Raw genomic sequence first — 15,574 nt, forward strand, 5'->3', positions numbered from 1 at the left:
TTAAGGGCCAAAAGGTTGCATCCAGCTAGCTGGCTGTCACGATTCCTAGGCGGAATCAAAACTGAGTGATAAATAGAGTTGAGGACTGTGCAAAGATTATGATTGGGGTACCCCTTAAGGATTGAAGAATTGATAGTTGATATTTGATACAATTACTGGCTGAAGTAAAAGAATTGTTAGTTGATAGTTGGACCAGCCACTGACTCAAGTAAGAAGAGTTGATACTTGATAATTGGTGCAGCCACTGGCTGAAGAATTGATAGTTGGCGCAGCCACTGGCTGAATTAAGAAGAGCTGATACTTGATAATTGGTGCAGCCACTGGCTGAAGTAGGAAGAGTTGATACTTGATAATTGGTGCAGCCACTGGCTGAAGAATTGATAGTTGGTGCAGCCACTGGCTGAATCAAGAAGAGTTGATATTTGATAATTGGTGCAGCCACTGGCTGAAGTAAGAAGAGTTGATACTTGATAATTGGTGCAGCCACTGGCTGAAGTAAGAAGAATAGATACTTGATAATTGGTGCAGCCATTGGCTGAAGAAAGAAGAGTTGACACTTGATAATTGGTGCAGACACTGGCTGAGGAATTGATAGTTGATAGTTAATTGTTGATGCAGCCTCCAGGCTGAGTAGTAGTAGAATACAGAGCTATTTTTATACAACAGGAGATAGTGTCAGTAGCGCAGTCTCTATAGTAGGACGTGTGAGACGTCCACCTCTATCACAGAGAGTCTCTTCACGTCTACTTCACTCCAATATGTGATTTTTTCTTTTCCACATATAATGGATAGAACTCACCATATGGTATATAATAACGTTCACTGAAAGGTTTCTTTTATACTTTCTCTCTCTTCAGGCACATCATACTTGTAAGGGTATATGGACAAACACTCACCATTTATCCCCCTTGGTTCTTGCACATATTGGTTTATTTAAGAACCAATTTTCATGGAAGATTGGAACAAGCAAGGCTTCTCATTAAAAAAATCTTTAATTCCACTTGGAACCATAAAAAACAAATGTCCATACAGAAAAAAATAAAATATTAAATATCCACATAAAACAATGTAAGGGCTACAGGTGGCAATGAAATGTCCGCAGCATGCGCAATGCATGTGCGTGGGTCCCGGAGCGAGTGAGAACTTCACTCGCTCCGGGGCTTGCTACAAAACAGGGCGGCTATCGAAGTTGATTGACAGCTTGCTCCGTTTTGTAGGCGGGTAGGGGGGGTGGCTGGACAAACGGAGGCATTCCTTAAGGAACGCCTGCCATTTGTTTGCGGCCCTACTGACATCATTTGTGATTTGGGCTTGCGGCAGACGAGACCCTACCACAAGGGTCTTGTCGCAAGCCTGATGGTCATGATAATCGCGACCATCGCCAGGCCACCTGCACAAGCTGTGGGTGGTCATCCACAGCTATGCGAGCAGACTGGAGGCAGAGTTTTATTCTTTTAAATCCGCCCTGATTCAGAACGAGCGCTCGCAAATAGTGAGCGCCTCTGAATCAGGCCCTTATTGCGGACATTTCATTGCCACCTGTAGCTCTTACATTGTTTTATGTGGATATTTTATATTTTATAGGTTTCTGTATGGATGATTGTTTTTTATGGTTCCAAGTGGAATTAAAGATTTTTTTATGAGAAGCCTTGCTTGTTCCAATCTTCCATGAAAACTGAAAAGTGGTCCTTAAAGAAACCAATATGTGCAAGAACCAAGGGGGATAAATGGTGAGTGTTTGTCCATATACCCTTACAAGTATGATGTGCCTCAAGAGAGAGAAAGTATAAAAGAAACCTTTCAGTGAACGTTATTATATACCATATGGTGAGTTCTATCCATTATATGTGGAAAAGAAAAAATCCCGTATTGGAGTGAAGAGACTCTCTGTGATAGAGGTGGACGTCTCACACGTCCTACTATAGAGACTGCGCTACTGATACTATCTCCTGTTGTATAAAGGTTGTGTATTTAGGTTGGGGTGAACCTGAGATAGCACATAGCAGCGGTCTCTGGTCGTGAGTCACAGCTATTCCCCCCTTTTTTTTAATACAGAGCAATGATTAGGAAGGAACCAGTCCTGCAACAACCTTGAGGGCTGGATCTCTTGGCAAGTTGTGACTGTTACAGCCTTGAGGGCTGGTGAGGAGTGACAACAGGTGGCCTTTGGGCCGTGAAGCAGGATGCGACCTTTTCGCCGTGTAACAGCCTTGAGGGCTGAGAACCCTTGGCTGAATGTCACTGTTGTGTGACTTGTGCCGCCAGGTTGACACAACAAGCAGCAATTGGTTCAGAATTTTCTTTAAAAAAACCCCACCCTTATATTGTATATATGAAACAGGACATTCACAGTTTAACAAATCAATCACTTCACTTGTGGCTGAAATGATTGGTTTGTTTGGACCCCCCACAAAACAAGCTGCCAATGCGCAGTGGACATTGGTGGCAATGATCCCATACACAAACTGGCTTTACAACATAGGTAAGATCAGATGTCATCATTGTCATCCCCATCAGTGTGTACATCCACTTCTTCACACAATATTAATTCGTCCCTGCTGGAATCCACCATTACAGATACTTCTGTAGTTTTTTTTACTTAATTGCTGGTAAAGGTCTTCCTCATGAAATTTGTAATTCATTTTGATGAACATCATCTTTTCCACATTCTGGGGAAGTAATCTCCTACGCCAATCACTGACAAGGTTCCCAGCTGCCCTGAAAACTTTTTCAGAGTACACACTGGAGGGTGGGCAACTTTAGAACAGCAAACCAGTTTGTGTAAAGGACTCCAAATTGCCTCTTTTTCCAATCAGTAGTGAAACGGACTGCCTGATATGCCTATTTGGATGCTATCCCTAAAATAGTCATCCACCATTCTCTGAATGGTGACCATATAAGACAAAGTCACGGTAGACATGCCACTAATTGTAGTCAGTTCTTTCAGACCCAACCAGGTGTCATTAGTTTTTGCTGACTGATCTGCATCACCACCAGCAGTGGGTCTCTTAAGAAAATGTAGTTTCTTCCTGGCAGCTGCAGAAACTGAAGGTGGAAAAGATGCCGTGTCACGTGCCACTTGAGCTGACAATTTTTTCACCAACAGCTCTCTGCATCTTTTCAGATTTATGTCCGTCAGAAAGAAAGACACAAGGTATGACTTAAACCTTGCATCAAGTATGGTCGCCAAAATATAGTGATCTGATTTCATGAGATTGATGACCCTTGGATCCTGGTGATGCAAGTGAAGGGCTTGATCTACCAGTCCAACATACCTAGCGGAATCACTCCGTTTCAGCTCCTCCTTCATGTTCTCCAGCTGCTTTTGCAAAAGTCTGATTAGGGGAATGACCAGACTCAAGCTGGCAGTGTCTGAACTAACTTCACATGTGGCAAGTTCAAAGGGTTTGATAACCTTGCACAACATGGAAATTATTCTCCACTGCGCTTTGTTAATTTCGTAAATAAACCTTTTAATATATTCCTTCCTATAAACCTCTAAGATTTACCTGCCTAGAACCTCTAAGACAAAACCCTGCCTAAAAACCTCTAAGACAAAACCCTGCCTATACCTTCTAAAACCACAAGATGTTGCTATTTTGATTATACCATTAATGAAATACCGAGACAGTTGAATAGCGGTCCGAAGCGCTAAAGATTATTATTCAGGTAAAAGTACAGATGTTACAACGCTATGATCTAATAATGAGCGCAAATAAATTGTACAAACATTAGGTCATAAGGTACAGTTAAAATACATGAAACGGTTATTAAAGATCAAAATACAATGAGCAATATGAGAAAGAGAGAGAGAGAGAGAGAGAGAGAGAGAAAGAGACATATTAAAATACAATGAGAGATATATCAATGTCTGCTGAGAGCGCATGTTCAAGATGGCTGGTGATGGAGTGTATGTGTGTTTGTTTGTGTGTGAGGGGGGGTTGGGAATGCTTCCTGCCCTATTGTTCAAACCGCATGGTCTACAAACAAACTCCATTATGAAGCTACCTCATTGAAATCTCCCATAATGCCATAGTTAATTAAATATACACGCTGGATATCATATGCCAACACATCAGGCAAACACTGCACCATTTAATATTCCAACATGTACCACACAAGCTGATTCCAATATACAACAATACCATCCTACTACAGACCTCATTCAGTAGTCACTAGACCGTGGGGAGGGGGAAGGGCCGAAGCACATGTTTTTCCTTTGTTTGCAAGCCTCATGATCCCTAGGCAAACTCCATCCTGCACCAAGCTGCAACTCCGCAAATCATCCATCAATGACCACAACCACAACAAAGACAATATACCTATCTGACCCACACAACACCACAACTGGGCAGAATCACCATTTCCCTTGTTCACCCCACATGGAGGCAAGCCATCTCCAACAAACCGCAGACAACATACCCATCTGACTCACACAACACCACACGGCAACCACCCACGACCATTCAAAGCTGCCATCAATTCAACCTCCACGATACAACACTGACACCACCCTATGATCACATTCATGAGTATACAGCACACACAAAGCTCATCTCTCCAACCAGCATCAATCATAAACAAATGGGAAGGCAAACACAGAACACATGGCAAGGCCCCAACACAGAACACATGGCAGGGCCCCAACACAGAACACATGGCAGGGCCCCAACACAGAACACATGGCAGGCCCCAACACAGAACACATGGCAGGCCCCAACACAGAACACATCAGAGGATCTCAATCAACCAGCATCAATCATTCACAAATATCACAACAATTCCACAATCAATCCCTTTCCTGCATGCTAACAACAGACTATTGTACCCTACAGTGTAGATGAAGAGTACAGATTAGATAACATATCATCCACTGTATGCTAACACAGACTCATGAATATCCTTAAAACTACAAACCACACACCATGCTAAGCTAATAACAGATTAACACCTAACATAGCTACAGACACCCAAATAGGATAAATATTGCACATTTTATACTCAGCTATAACAACCCAGAGGAACTGAGACCCATTCTTCCGTTGTCTGGTGAGGGAGTATACCTCTCTCTTCCTTCTAAAATCTGCAAGTGCCTCTGCTAAACTGTGTTTTCTCAGGATGTGCATGCTATGTTCCCGCCCCCTTTTACCTGTGAGGTCATCAGAAAGGGAGTATCCTTTTGGTTATCTGAAACTACTGTTAATTAGATTCTACTCTCAGCTAGCTAGCTCTATTGATTAGACTGGATTAACCAGTCCTTTGGAGAAATCTGTTACAGGGCATTTATTGGACAATTCCAAATGGATACAAAAGGTCTCCAACCTCCTTTTGTATCCCCCAACATGCAAATCTAAGCTGCTATGGAAAACAACATTTCAAATAGATATTCTCTCTAACATTCATATTTCATAGCCGCATGCTCTGATCTTCATATTGATGTCACCGGAATGCTGTAGAAACAGAGTCGATCAGTACGGTTCCACACACAGTTCAATTGTCATTTACTAAGCCATAGTTACAGAAAACATTCATTTCTTAATTATCCTTTTTGCGTTACGGGACCATTGCTTTTAAATGTATGTATGCGGGGAAAACACCACTGAATTGCGTTGTGCGTCTGAGGGTCGGTGGGGCACTCAGCGAGCAGCACTAAGCTGGAAGGGCATCTATGTCTGTGTGTGGCCATGCCAGTATGATTTTGGGAAGGATCACTAAAAAACTGACTGTATTCTGTTTAACATTGTGTGTATGAGTTGCAGGGAATTTTGCTACTTTTCAAATATAAGTCTGTGTGATATTATAAATGGGCCACATATACACACACATATATATATATATATATATATATATATATATATATACACACATATACAAGCACACATGTATTTTTCTGATGTTCTTAAACTGCAAATTGCAAAATGTGTTTATGCAGTGAATTTAATTCTCATACAGGAAGGAGGCTTCCAGCTGTGCTGTCGGAGCCTCCCTGTTTAGTCTGCATGTGTTTGAGGAAGGCTGACTATGTACCTTTTGTTTACAAAATAGTGCTGTGAGATTTTATTTCTAAGATGGAGTCTTGGCTCTTTACAAGACAGCATTGCGCAGATTCCAATTGCAAACAGATTCTGTCTTTGCCAATTATCCGTTTTTGACAGCTTGACTAAGGTGCATTCCCGCTCCTCTCCCTATTTCATAGGCCGTAGTGTAGCCTTGCATGGCATTTTACTGCTCCTCCATCCGCTGAAGCATTTAGAGGATAGAATTCCACCTAGTTACTACCTCTTGCATCAGCTGATGGCAGGGCAATCTGCGTGTCAAAGATTAGAGATTGCTGGTGCTCCAATATTCAACACGCAGTTGCTGAATGCCGAAAATGTCCAGAAATCTTACAGACCACCGAGAGCATCTCCTGCATGCACCTGTCATTTTAAAAAAAAATGTTGCACCACCAAATTAATTGTGTGAGCAAAACATTGGGTGTGTTCGAATTCACCCACATGTAATGCTCGCACAGTATGGCTGGCATTGTCAGAAATCACAAATCCCAAAGAGAGTCCAAGTGAGGTATACCATTTTACAATGATTTCCTTGAGTTTTTCTAAGAGGTTCTCAGTGGTATGCCTCTTAGTGAAACCGGTGATACACAGAGTAGCCTGCCTCTGAATGAGCTGGCATTTGTTACATGCTGCTGCTGTTTGCACTGTTGGAGGCATTACACCTATCCAGTGGGCTGTCACAGTCATGTAATATTTAGTTTGCCCTGTCCCACTTGTCCACATATCTGTGGTTAAGTGGACAGTGGGCACAGGGCCGGTGCAAGGTTTCCTGGCACCGTAGGCATTTCTTCAGCCTTGTGCCCCCCCCCACCCTTGGATAGCTACACAAGCCCTTATACAGTGCCCCCAGTAGTGGCCCCCTATGCAGTTCTTCCAGTAGTGGTTCCCCTATGCAGTGCCCCTTATATAATGCCCCCAGTAGTAGCCCCCGCCTGTGCAGTGCCCCTTATATAGTGCCCCCAGTACTAGTCCCCCCCTGTGCAGTGCCTCTTATATAGTGCCCCCAGTACCAACCCCCCCAGTGCAGTGCCCCCAGTAATAGTACCCCTAGCAATGCCCCCAGTAGTAGCCTCCCCCCAGCAGTGCCCCCAGTAGTAATTGTGCCCCCAGTAGTAGCCTCCCCCCAGCAGTGCCCCCAGTAGTGATCTCCCCCCCAGCAGTGATCTCCCCCCCAGCAGTGCCCCCAGTAGTAGTGCGGTGCCCCCAGTAGTAACCTCCCCCAGCAGTGCCCCCTGTAGTGATCTCCCCCCCAGCAGTGCCCCCAGTAGTAGTGCGGTGGCCCAGTAGTAGCCTCCCCCCAGCAGTGCCCCCAGTAGTGATCTCCCCCCCAGCAGTGCCCCCAGTAGTAGCCTCCTCCCAGCAGTGCCCCCAGTAGTGATCTCGCCCCCAATAGTAACCTCCCCCCAGCAGTGCCCCCAGTAGTAACCTCCCCACACCAGACAGACACGCGTATAACGAAAAAAAAATCCACTTACCTTAATCCCCACTCCGGCGTCTGCTCCTCTGTCCCCCACGCGGGCGCTCTGCATGATGGGAGAGACATCATGACGTCTCTCCCATCGCTCACTGCAGTAGCCGGAAGATGGAGCTCATGAATGAGCTCCAGCCCGGTTCCAGCAGTGGGTGCAGCAGCCAATGAGAGTCTGTCTGACTCTCATCGGCTGTTAAAACAAACACACAGCTACCGGCGCCGGCGGCTGTGTGTTTGTTCCTATAGTAGGTAGTGCAGACTGCACTTATGTGTGGTCCACACTACCGCCCTGCAGGGCCGGCGCTCTTAGGCAGCTGCCTAAGTTTGCCTAGTGGTAGCGCCAGCCCTGAGTGGGCACAATGGCATTTCAGAGGACATTAATAAGGTTTTTTTATGTCCTTGTACAGATTGGGAATTGCTATTCTAGAGAAATGGAATCTAGAAGGGACATGGTAGCGGGGACACAGGACCTCCATTAACTGTCTAAAACCCACTGCGTTAATGGCAGATACTGGACGCACATCTAATACCAGCATAGCTGGAGTAGTCTTCTTCCTGGTCCCCTTCTGGGATGAAGATCCACTCATAGTAACAGAAGCAGCAGGCATAACACTCAAGGATCCTTCTGAGGAAAAACTGACAGGAGAGGAGTCAGTCCTTATGAAATTGGATGCAGGACTACTTCCGATCACAAATGAGGATATTGATGGTGATGCAGGTGTTGGTGGTGGAGATTGCAGGCGCTTGGATGCACATAGAAGGGAGCAGCTAGGTGACACTGGACTGATTGTTTTTTTGTCCCCAAAGTTTCAGAATTTTAAATACCCTTTCCAATTTTATGAATGCGCTGCAAGTGATGTAACAGGGAGGAGGTTCCTATATTGTTAAGGTCCTTACCTCTACTCACTGTTACATGGCAATGGTTACAAAGGGCTTGGCAAAGGTTGTCTGGATTTGCGTGGACATGAGAAGTGGATTTTTTGCTCCTTTGCCCATGCATGCCAACAATGGGATTTTTCCCACCATGGGCAACAAGTGTTGCCTGATTTACAGTTTTTGAACAAACATCCTCGGCATCAACATCCTCATCATCATCAACATCCTCCTCATCCTTGTTGTTATCGCCAACTACAAAAATATCCTTCTCATCCTCCTCGTGCAATTCCACAGAAGCATCTTCAATTTCTATGTTAGCATGTTGACTTGTGCTGCTCATCCCCACATTTGCAGAGGGCACACAAATGTTGGAAGTATGATCCTCTTCAAGTACAATATTAGAAAGGTCAGGCTCACACATGGCAACCGCGGACACACTTAGACTCTCCTCGGGGATCTGTGACTTTTCAGAGACAATTTTAAATTTTTATACCTCTTCTACAAGCAGAGGGGCTTAAATCATCACAACTAGAACCACCAGTCATAAATAAAGGCCAAGGCCTTATCCTTTTCTTGCCCCTTCATGTAGTTAATGGCATATTGCCAATATTTTGTTTCTCTAAAGCTGACTCAGCTTTAGATTTTTTTTCTTTAACAGGGTAAAAGTTGATTTTTTTTTAGCCTGACTTTTTGGCCTGACTTAAGCCCTGGTACATCGGTCGTCAAAGATGACGTTGACGGCCTTACATCGTCATCATGATTGCTGCCGGCAGCTTCCAGACTGGTATGTGGTTCTAACTTAAAATGTATGAACTGCGCTGAATACCTAAAATAAGCAAGATGCCAGTTGATATAACTAGGACACAATGGTCAAAAACCTCATAAATATTTATGATATATTTAATCAAAGTATATGTATATATGCATATATATAATCACAATACAGTATATCAACCACATACATATATAAATTGTGACCGCAATATATAAAACTAATGTATAAAAACTAAACAAAACAGGATAGTAGCAGGATTAGTTGCAAACCGTGAAATTGATGTAGAAACCTCTTTTGTTGTAAAGAGAAATTATTTGTATGCAAACCACAGTCAGCATAATAGCAGCAGCAGCACGATAAAAAAACGTATAATATATACTGACAATCCCAAATTGATAGAGAGAGATTATTGATATAAATCCATGGCCAACATAAGAAACACAGGTCCTGTAACATGGGTCAAACTTGTGCAGACAGCGCTTGGCTAGTGCCGTGTGGTATGGGAGTTCTTTGAGGCGTTTCGTCACGTACCACGTGACTTTATCAAAAATTTTCATGATTTGAACTCCCACAAGGGTTTAATTAGATCTGCTGCAGTTCACCTCAGACAAGTAAGATATTTTAAGATTGTCCCATTAGAAGCGCTTAGGTTATTAATCTTTTTTCAGTCGGTATGTGGTTCTAGCTCTCCTGTCATGTGACTGTTCTCCATACTCACTGCAGTTTTACAGCAGTGTCATCAAGCAATTATAGCGCAGCTACGTTGCAGCTAATGCACTCAACCAACCACACACACAAAAAATTATTTTTATTTTCACACTGGTGGTGTGACAGGCTAACATGCACACACAAAAAAAGTTTTTATTTTCACACTGGTGGTGTGGATAATATGCACAAAATTTTTTTTTTATTTTTTTTACACTGGGGATGAAGAAGAGCACCCCTGATGGGCAGAGCATCCCCTGGACAACACAGCAGAACAGCTAGCCCCTATGGACAACAGCCAGCCAGCCCCTATGGACTACAGCCAGCCAGCCCCTGTGGACAGGACAACAGTCAGCCAGCCCTTATATGGATTAATAATATATAGACAACAGCCAGCCAGCCCCTATGGACAACAGCCAGCTCCCATGGTCAGGAAAATTTCAAAACAGCCAGCCAGCCCCTAAGGACAACAGCCAGCCCCTATGGACAGGACAACAGCCAGCAACAGCCAGCCAGCCCCTATGGACAGCAGCCAGCCAGCCCCTATGGACAGGACAACAGCCAGCAACAGCCAGCCAGCCCCTATGGACAACAGCCAGCCAGCCCCTATGGACAGGACAACCTCAATTATGCACAACAGCAGCACAGCACAGTTTCCTCCCTCTTCACTCTCCACAGCCGGAATGAAAAATGGCGCTGATCGCGGGACCTTTATAAAATCCAAAACCCAGGAGAATCCGACAGCGAGATGATGACGTTTTGCCTTGTTTTGAGATCTGATTCAGGCGGGAAAACCCGAGCCGGCTCGGATCTGACTCGGATCTCTTAAGTTTAGGTTGGTTTGGATCTCTGAGCTCCGAGCCTGCTCATCTCTAGATCAAACTGTGCCCTTCTTTTTGAACAAGGAAACATAACTTTTACCTTTTACCTTACCTTACTAGTTTATAAAAGTATATAAGACACAGTGTGAAGAAGCAATGCCCATATCTGGCACTATCATGTTCCCCTAAAACGTGTGAGATAGAGTACTTCATTAGAAACCTGTGTGTCATCCTTAGGTTTCCTACTTAAATGTGTTAAAAAAAATAGGGGAACATGAAGTATACCACATCGCAGAACAAGATTAGAATATTACAGTAAATACTGATCACTATCGAAGGATTAATCATCGGACAACATAAAAATATCTGTATTTTTCAGTCAGTTTAAGAGAAAAAAAAATAATGCATCAAAGTAATGGTGATATGCCCCATTTATAAATAATTAAGAGTTGGCCAATGACCTACAGCATCAGATATTGAACACAACCAAGGCAGCTAAAGAATGAAGATACCACTGAGGGACTTAAGCTGCGTACACACGGTACGATATCTATGAATGATATCGTTCAACGATATTTCGTTCATATCATTAATTTTTATGCAGCGAATGACCAACGATGTGCATTCCCGCATGATTGATAACGATATCCATGATCGTCCGTACATGCAGGCGAACTTGCACGATATTGTGAACTTTGCCTGCACAGAGGGGATCGGTATAAATGACCGCTGGACCTATGTCTGACGGTTGAAATCCCGACGCCAGTAGACCGACAGCAGTGAAGATCATGACGAGGTAAGTAACTATCTATCCCTAACCTTTCCCCCCCTAACCCTAATGAACCTTAAGGGGTACCTAACCCCCCTGTAAGTGCCTAAACCTAACCCCCCCTTCCCCGCAGCCTAAACCTAACCCTCCCAGGGGCGTGCCTAACCCTGACCTCCCCCCAGGGGTGCCTAACCCTAATCCCCCCTTCCCCTAGCCTAACCATAACCCTCCCATGGGGGTGCCTAACCCTAAGTCCCCCCAGGATCCCCTAACCTAACCCTCCCCCACCATGGCTGTCCGCGCTCGCCGCCCGGCTTACCTTCATTCGGTATGCTGGGCATCAGACTCCCGGCATAGGGATAATGATAGGCATCGGAATTTCGACGGCTATCACTAGCCCCTGTCGGGATTGCACAGTCGGGAAGCAGATGGTCGGCATTTCGACCGTCGGCTTCCTGACTGCATCCCGTTCAGAGATGTGGCAGGATGACTTCACTGAAAGACATCTTTCAAGTCGTTAGTGGTACAGATCATACCGACATGCAGCTAAGGGTATGATTCAAAGTTGGGAAAACTATGAATCAGGGCCTTAAGGCGCGTATCCACTAGGCGATTAAACAGGCCAATTGAATGATAACGACGTCATTATAGTTCATTCGCTTGTTAATCGCCCCCAAATCGGCAGCAAATCGGGCATTTTAAAGTAAAAAACGACCAGCAATGCGTGTGCCTGCTGGTCGTTTTTGACATCTATCATCGCTTGTACATGCTGGTCAACCTGATGATCACTGAACGTTCAGTGTAGGCACATCACAGACTGAAACAACAGCATGATTACAATGTACTTTCATTTACAATGGCACCTAAAACTTGGTTACTGACACCCTGCTGCTTATTTAGGTGTTATGTAGCATTGTTTATAAATCATGTACTTGTCCTGCATTGTCTGTACTGTTAATAACTGTTGTCTTGTGTGCTCATTTGTTTCTGTACTTTGTAAGGCGGTGCAGAACCCTTGTGGCACCATATAAATAAAGGATAATAATAATAATAATAAATAATAATGTCATAATCGTGCTCTCGTTTCTTTGTCTATTAGTGGATATGCCCCTTTAGATAGAGCAAGTAACTGTGTATCTTGGTAAAACTATGCTGCACTGTAGGTGGGGCAGATGTAAAATATGTAGAGAGATTTAGATTTGGGAGGGGCGTGTCCAAACTGTCATCTAAATTGCAGTGTAAAAATAAAGCTGTCCAGCATTTGTGGGCTACATGTAAAAGCAACCAGTATTTACCCCACATGCAAAAACAAATGTCTGTATTTGCACCCCTTGCATTGCCACATGGGTTATCCATATATACAGTTACTTGCTCTAACTGTATTCCCAAATCTGAATTGGGCCCTGAATGAGAATTCTTATGCTGCATGGTTACCAGTTTGTTTGTCATTACTATTGTAATTCATACTTGCCTACTTTTGAAAAAGCACTTCAGGGAGATTGTGAAAGCAACACCTACGAGCGCTCTCAGATATGGGCGTATACTGCTATATCTGAGAGGCGTGTCATAAAATTGAATTACATCCACATGTAAATGAGCCCCAAAGCAGTTAGTAAGATCTACTTGTTGATGAAAATATACTGATACTTCTCAGAAAATGCATGTATAGCCATAGGGATCATTGTGCCTTATAACCAATGCAGGGAAATTATACTAATGATCCCATTTGAATGTATATGTCTCTGTTTTTTCTTTTAGAGAACAGTATCATAATGGGGGTAAGGTGAAATGAGGGAGATTGGTAGACTCTTCAGGGAGACAGGGAGATTGCTGCTATTTCAGGGAGTCTCCCTGACAATGAGGGAGGGTTGGCAGGTATGTTGTAATTCCCATCTAGAGGTATATTTACCAAATTGAGAGTTTTTAGAAGTGGAGATGTTAGCATCTTCTAGAAGATAATAGCTAGAATCTGATTGGTTGCTATGGGCAACATCTCCACTTCTGAAAACTGTTGCTTTAGTAAATTTACCCCCTAGTATCTATTGGTCCCAAACAGTGACATGACCAGTTTATAAGATACTCACCACAGCCTGCAACCAGACATATATGTAAAGAGCACTATTAGACAATTAAATCTATTTGGAACAAACATACACTTTTGCCTATATATATCAGTGTAAAGTTTAGTTTTAGTTTAACAGCTGTCTGGCATCCTGTGAAATAAGGAGAGTTATGGAAAAACTTATGGTGCCCACACACATATCGATATTTTACACGATCTGGCCGATTCCGACGCATTGGAATGACAGACCATGTAAAATATGGCCAAATCGTGAGAAAATTGTGAGTCCCCATTCACGTTCATGATGCAATGCGCATCCCCGCTGGTCGCACATCGCATCGTAAGATCTGCCGTGCAGTAGGGCAGATCTGACAATCTAGGAGGTGATACAATGTAAAAGTCTGGATGCAGGAGAGATCGTTTGAAGATTGGACACCAAATCGTGTGCAGATCGTGTGGTGATCGTGTGCGGAGCTGCTGGGGAGAGTTTCAAGGGAAATTGTACACAAATCGTACACATCGGCTGATCGTGTGCAGATCGCTATGTGTGTGGGCAGCTTTACGCTTGTTAGCTCTCTTTCTTCAAAGTCTATAGGGATCACAGGAAACCAATGGGGTGTAGCAAAAATATTTTCTACCCCAGGATGCTCCGGTCCTTCCTCCTATATCCCGCCCAGAGCCTGAAGGCAACTCAGTTTTGTTAACAAGCCCAAGGCAGGAGCAGGATAGGAGAGAAGGAAGACTGGTACACTGAGGATTCACACTCACACAGAGAAGGAAACAAGTGACCAAGAAAATTAATACATAGAAGCCAGGTGCGTCAGGGCAGGTACCCTGTGGACCCTATGGACTTCAAAGAAAGAGAGTTAACAAGGGTAAGTTTTACCATAATGCTCCTTTTCTTCTTCAGGGTCCATAGGGCTCCACAGGGAGACAATGGGGATGTCCCAAAGCAGTTTTTCAAGGATGGGGATGCTCCTGAGCAGAGAGGAGAACCCAGTGCCCGAAGGAAGCATCCTGAGAGGCAAATGTATGAGAGGCATAGAACCTAAGAAAGGTGTGGACAGAAGACCACGTGGCCGCCTTGCCTAATTGTCCGGCAGCTGCAACATAGCGGGCTACCCATGAGGGACCCACAGAGCGAGTAGAATGAGGAGATACTGTAGCCGGCACAGGAAGGCCAGTCTGAACCACAATTTCCTCATTAAGGTGGAAATGAGAGACCACCTTGGGAAGGAAGCCAATCTGGATGAAATATCAGAAATGGGGAGCGACAGAAGAGCACCCCTAAATCCGATATCTTATGGGCAGATGCTATAGCCAGAAGAAAAAGAGCCTTCGCAGTGAGCCATTTGTTGTCTACTGAATCCAAGGGTTCAAATGGAGGTTCCTGAGTGCATGGAGAACCACTGACAAATCCCACAGAGTCACAGAAGGGACAGAGGGAGGTTGTTTACAGAGAATACCCTGCAGGAAGGGGTGAACATCTGGCAGAGGAGCAATTCTGTGCTGGAACCTGATGGACATAGCAGAGACATGCACTTTTAGAGAGGCTAGACAGAGTCCGAGATCCTATCCAGCTTGAAGAAAGGCAAGGATTATTGAAACCCTAAAAACCTGAGGGTCATAGTTTCTAGTAGCAAACCACTGGAAATATGTATGCTACACCCGGTGATAAATCCTGGCAGAGGCCGGTTTACGCACTCTGAGCATGGTCTGGACCACAGAGCTAGAAAACCCTTTAGACCTTAGGAGGGATGTCTCTAGAGCCAAGCTGTTAAAGACAGATGGGCCAGGTCCGGATGTTGACAGGGACCCTGAGACAACAGGTCTGGTCATAGAGGAATTTGGAGAGGAGCGTCTATGGAGAGACTTTGAAGGTCAGAGTACCAATGGAATCTGGGCCAAGCCGGAGCTGCCAACAAGACCGTGCAACCTTCTTGCATGAACTTCTGAACAACCCGAGGAAGAAGGGAGACCGGAGGGAAGAGGTACGCCAAATGGAAGGTCCACATCACAGATAATGCATCCACAAAGTC

The sequence above is a fragment of the Taudactylus pleione genome, unplaced genomic scaffold (genome assembly GCF_031769625.1).
Source record: "Taudactylus pleione unplaced genomic scaffold, aTauple2 ptg000092l, whole genome shotgun sequence".
NCBI classification, from domain to species: domain Eukaryota; kingdom Metazoa; phylum Chordata; class Amphibia; order Anura; family Myobatrachidae; genus Taudactylus; species Taudactylus pleione.